This window comes from Vidua macroura, chromosome 6, assembly GCF_024509145.1.
Source record: "Vidua macroura isolate BioBank_ID:100142 chromosome 6, ASM2450914v1, whole genome shotgun sequence".
Lineage (NCBI taxonomy): Eukaryota > Metazoa > Chordata > Aves > Passeriformes > Viduidae > Vidua > Vidua macroura.
In genome coordinates, this window is record NC_071576.1 from 10,558,975 (window position 1) to 10,565,006 (window position 6,032).

The 6,032-nt window shown below is 41.3% G+C and overlaps 1 long non-coding RNA gene across 1 annotated transcript; it reads right to left on the bottom strand.

Moving 5' to 3' along the window:
- Positions 1-1,567: 1,567 nt before the first annotated feature.
- LOC128809074 (uncharacterized) lies at positions 1,568-2,693 on the bottom strand. The gene is made up of 2 exons (XR_008437596.1): positions 2,472-2,693; positions 1,568-1,719 (listed from the first exon to the last, which is right to left on the bottom strand). It is a non-coding gene; the product is annotated as an uncharacterized LOC128809074 (long non-coding RNA).
- Positions 2,694-6,032: the final 3,339 nt, after the last annotated feature.

Consider the following 6,032-nt stretch of genomic DNA (forward strand, 5'->3'; position numbering starts at 1 on the left):
CTTTGGAACAAGGATGGGTTTTGTTATCAATCCAAACAGCCTGCGTGTCTCGGTGAAATAAGGGACTTCATCAGTGCACTGACACAAGACAGAGGGCTGGAAACAGCTGTAATTAAGGCAAACCCACAGTATCTTAAGTTCAGCTGAGAGAAGACAATCCTAAGTTTCTCTCGCAAGAAAATTTTGCATCTTTAATGATACGTCATCACCCAGGTTTTTAAAACCATCTCCAGATAATTTTACTTTAAAAGTAGCCTAAGCTGAATGTAATAGGAACATAAGAGATCATCTCTCTTATTACAAACTTTTTGTACTCATACACTTTCCTTTATATAGCCCCATTTTTCTCTCATCTGCTCAGTTTTGACCAGTAATTTCAATCAAGCCCTCCACTACACTCCATTCAAGGTTTACTTTGATGCACTACACAAAAATCAACAACACAGATGCCAGGAGAATATATTGTAAAAATCTATTTTTCATCATATCAGCAGTACAATGATGAATTGCTGAAAGGATTGCACATGAAAATTCAGACCAAGTTCATCAAAATAACTGCTCGTTCTCACAAAAGACTGTATTACATTTTTGACATAGAGGAGGAAGTATTATGTGCATGACTAGAATTAAAACCAAAGGAAAACAGATTTTCAAGCACCTACTTCATGGCAGTAGTAAGACTGCTCAGGTAAAATGTTCACTTCTACCCAAATATTCATGCTTTAGGAGAAAAAAGAAAATTAAAAAGAATCATAATATCCTTAATAAATATAACAGCAATTTGTCTCCTAACAAGTACCTAGCAAGGTTATGAAGTTTGGATTGAGTACAGCCCAGTTCAGCCATGCACTCAAACACAAGGCAAAAGAAACCTTTGAGAGAAAGTATATCAAACTGTAATTCCAAATAAATCTCCTTCAGAGTTTATCCAATGCTGTCAATTTTTCATGTTTGACAAATTGAGAATTTTCCCAGCAGACAAAAAAACCTTACATTAAAAACAAAAGGAAGGGTTTTACCTTTTATCAGAGCCACAGAAAGCAGTGGCAGTGGCACTGAAGAACAAGCCACACGTGAATACAGTTTCAGGTAACACACAAGTTACAAGCATTAGAAGTTTAAAGGTGAGTGTCCAAAATTGCAGCAACACAATTCCACCAAATGCATGTATTTTCTTAGGCTCTAACCTTTAGAAAAGGTTCACCTTAGAAACAGGTTACAGGACCCTTTCCCATTTAAATACCTCTTCAGTACCACAGATGCTGCCAGAATGGCATAAAGGTTGAAATCTTTTACAGTTCTTGCCCAGCCTGTGTTCTTACTCCTTTTTCTAACCTCTTCCCTAATTACCTGCTAACATAAACTGTCCATCAGTCTGAAAGCTATATATTCCTACTCATGGAAAAATTCTCCTTCACAGACAACAGAAGAGACTAAAATATTAAAAACTGAGTTGTTAGCTTAAACAAAAGCTCTTGATTTCCAAAGTCCATGCAGCAGCTTTCTTGATCAAATCTGTACACCTCTCTTCTTCCCACACCTCCCCCAAATCTGGAAGACTCTCCGATTGCTTACATTTCCTTCGTTTTATTTGAATCTCATTTGATCCGCAGCTTGAAGAGAAAGAAGAACAGGCTTTCTCAATGCTCTGATAGGGTTCTCTTTACTCCTGCCAATAAAGGGAGCTTTGCTACAGTCTGCCTGGTTTCTTTCTTTGCCCTGAAGAAAGAAAAAGTTTGAGTTACATTACCTTCATTCAAAAACACTGTTAACAGGCTTCTCAGAATCTATCCAGTTACTTCTTTAGTTTCATTAGCCCATCAAACTAATTCTTAATGATGAATTTTAAAAATAACCTAAACATAAGATAATAACAAAGAACAGTACACAAAACATATCAACATGATTTTTAAACTATTGTTTTCTTCTCCTCCACTACTGCCTACAAAGGACTCAACAAAACAGCATTAAAGAAGGACACACAGTTAAAATCACAGCTATAATTTCTTGCTTTCATGCACACAAAACCTTCTCCAACCCAGATACACTGCGGGTCATTACAGACCATACAAAATCTTCAAAGCAGTGCCATTTTCTTGGAAAGTCTGATAAATTCCATTTGAAAACACCAGCTCAATACTGGGAAAGCATTTAAGCGTTCTGCAGAGCATTTCTTAATAAACCACCCCATGACAATATTCTAAGAGGTTATTGAAAGTAAGCAACTTAGTTTGGGGAAGTTTCTTTGATTCTGGAATTTTTACAAGCACAGAGAAAAAGAAGAAAATGGTCCAAAAGCATAATTAATACAAATCTTCATCGATATCTATGTGCATTCTTAAATGTGACAGTAAAGTTCAACAAATGCTACCACAATGCCCAGGTCACCACCACACGAAGTCTGACGTCCCCACGGCCTCTCTCACCCTTGCCAAGGCCAAATTTTTGTGAGCACACAGCAGCAACCTCACCTGGGCAGGTACAATACAGAGCCAAAGCACATTCCACAGGAATCTCAGCCACTCAGCTCTCATCAGTGGACTCTGCACCCACCTAGCCCAGAGGCCAGGAGCTGCTCCGTGGTGCCAGGGCAGCGACGCTGCCGGGCGGCACCGGGCAGGCCGGCAGCCAGGGCCCGGCCCGGCCGCGCGCTCCCCGCTGCCATCCCGCGCTCACGGCTCGGCCTCAGCAGTCACACGGCCGCCTACGGAAGGTCGCGGTGCCACAGAAATGCTCACCTGAGCCTACACGCGCCGGGCTTTCGCTCCCCTCGCCACAGCTCAAGCGTGCGACTTTGTAACACGAGACCAAGATAGCGCTTAGCCACAAAGGAGGAATGCCACAAACTTGCACGGCTATAAAATGGGGTTTTGTGGCTTTCTGATTTTTTTTTTTTTTTTTTTTGCTCTTAGTCATGTGCTACAATTCACCTTTGGTCCTCAGGAAGTGGAGAGGAAAGGCCACTGCTGCTAGCAAAGTAGCAGCAATGCCACTTTGGACCATAATCATAGCAAGTAATGTGCTAAAGAGTGGTTACAGATTCTGGCAAAACACACACAGGCCAATGAAAGCCCAGTCTGGCTCATTCAGTACCTGGAAAAATAGCCCTGCACTGAGATTCACAGAAAACTCCAAGAATAAACACTTACTCAAACAAAAAGGAGATCTGCAACTGTACGCTTTCCCCACCAAAACAGTATATAAATTACAAGTTAGCCCATTATACCTACAGCTGTCATGAAAGTAGTACAAATTTCTGTACTAAACATTTACATATTAACTCAGCAAAAAACTGAAGTTCTAAAATGCTTAGCTCCGATATTGACTTCAGACACCAATCATATCAATGACTCTGGGCCACTGCTCCTTTGTATTCTTAGGTATAAATCCAAATTTAGTGCAGGGAGTTTTGCACTTTCAGCCTCTCCTTTCCCTCCCAAGACACCAACCAACCCCTTCCAAACCACAGGGAATTAAGGTTCCTCCAAAGTTTCATTCTTACTAAACAAGTGCACTCCACAGCTGAACAGCAGCATTACGCCCTTAAAAATCTGGCATGAAAAAGAAAAATCCAGAGATATTGGTAAAACATAGAAACGATTGGGGATTTAGCTCCTAAGACTAACATAAAAAAGGAACATTCTCAGAACAATTGAAAATAATTGATCTTGAAAATAATTCTGTATTATATTGAAAAACCAAACTGAAAACTGACTAAAAAATAATCTTTTAATACTAATGAAGTACACATAACTGTTTCGCAACTTGAATACACTAGATAATTCAGGGAAATTATTACACAGAATTTCAATGAATTACAAGCAATAAAAAAGGCAATCAAAACTTTTACTTTCCAACAAGCACAGTTATTGTTGCATGCTACAACATACAGAAATTACTTCCATTATCCTTTATGTGTTAGTCAACAAAAAGTACCTTACCTTATTCTCCACTGTCTGAGCACAGAGGATTAAAAACAAAGTATTAGGCAGAAACTGCAGGTGTTTTGTATCAAGAAGAAAACCCAAACCACTGCATCAATAAGCTTAGTGGCTGACCAGCATGCCATGCACACTCTAGGGACATTTAATGGAAACTTATCCACATCCTTTTTTTTTTGCAAGCTTCCAGACTTCTGAATTGGAAACCCAAAGGCAGTCATTCATTACCTCCTCCAAAATGCAGATCTCAGCAACATCACACTGCAAGAGGAGCCACCACAGCTTGATTTTTCCCTCCTAGTAATTCCCTCCTTGCCAACTACTGCACTGCAGTCTTTCCGAGGGCTGTGCAAAATGCAATGGGGGAAGAGCCCGGCAAACACAGCTACAGGAAAGTTCTTTCAAATCATCTCATGACTTCCTAGTCGTGGGCTGAAAGGCATAAACTGCAGAGTTTGGTGGGATCACTTAGCATTTTCTCTGGTGTTCCTCCTCTCATGTTCCTGCCTACTTTTTATTTCATTTTTCACAGGATAATTTGAGGATGGTACTTTGTGGAAAAACTAGTGGGAATGAGGGGAAAATAACAAACAACTTTGTTATAATAAAGCTACCTTTAACTCCCATAACAATAATATTTAAAGGATTAAAAACCAAAATGTCTTTTAAGGTTTAGGATGTTTTGGTGTTTTCTCAGTTCAGGGAAGGAGATACTGGTGGATTTTTTTTTTTGCTTTCATTACTTAATTGACTAAACTCCCCAATTTAACTACTTAGCATTTGGATGCTTTCCCTATACAATTAAAACTGCCGTGATTACACAACAGCAGTATTTGTGAGACAAGTGCCCAGCAGGGGCATTTGTAATTACTCCCCAAGTATTCCACAACAGCAGCAAAAGAATGCATCCAAATATTAAAGAAGCTTTCATAGAAGCAGTGGGGTTGGAAGGGACATCAGGAGACCACCCAGGCAGGGTCAGGCAGAGCTGCCCAGCACAGCCACCCATCAGGTTTTGAGTATTTGCAGAGAGGGACTCCACCACCACACTGGGCAGCCTGTTGCAGTGTTTGAGCACACCCCCAGCCAAAAGCTTTTCTTGCAATAAGATGGAATTTTATCCTTTTTTTTTTTTTTTCCTTAATTTATGTCCACTGCCTCTCTGGACACTGGAAGTCTCATCTCTGAATTGAGCTACCTCCATCCCCCTCCACTCTCCACAGCTGTGTTTAAGAGCAATGGGAGAAACAAGGAGCCCTCGGTGTCAGTCAGCCAGTTGTTGGCTCATTTGAAACAATAGGCTCATCACTGCTTTCCACTCCTCCTTCCTTCTGCATCCTGCAGAGCCAGGCTCAAGGCCAGATCTTTTAGCTCATAGCAGCTGCCTACCATCAGCAACCCATTATTGCTGGAGATCCAGGTCCTCCTTGGGGGAGCATCCTGCCCAGTCTCCTCTGGTTCAGCCTCACTGGAACATTAGGCAGGGCTGAGCACCTGCTGGTAAGGACCTGGAAAGCTCAGAAACCTCCACAGCCCTCTGGCACCTCCCCACCTCCTGTGCAGCCCCCAGGAGAGGGGCAGTAGCCAGCAATCAGAGCGTGTTATACGGGCATGAGCAGAAAGGAAATGGGAGAGTTTAGAGGGAGATGCATCCTTTGGGGGTTCGGCTCAAAGCAGTGCTAAGGCTGGCTGGTTTTAGGGGCAGGTTTGAAGGTTTTCCTTTCCCTTAAAAGGCCAGTATAATGGGCTACATAGGTATAGACTCAGATACAATGGAAACAACTACTACCCACTCCTCCACCAACAGATAGGAGAGGATTAATTTCTCAAAGCTGTGCACAGGTCCTTTGCTTACTCTTTGCATGGACTCCTGAGTTCCCATGCACGGAAACAGCGACTTTACAATTTTTCTTCTAATGTGGCTTAGTTAACATTGACATTCCTGTAGTGGATAATATATCCCCAGTTTAGGGTTCCAAAGTTTTACTTAGTTTTAAATTTTTATCTGTTGAAAAGAATTTACCACTAAAGGTCATCTTCAGCTTCAAATCCCTTCCTTGGTTTGCAGACCACATAACATACAACATTTTA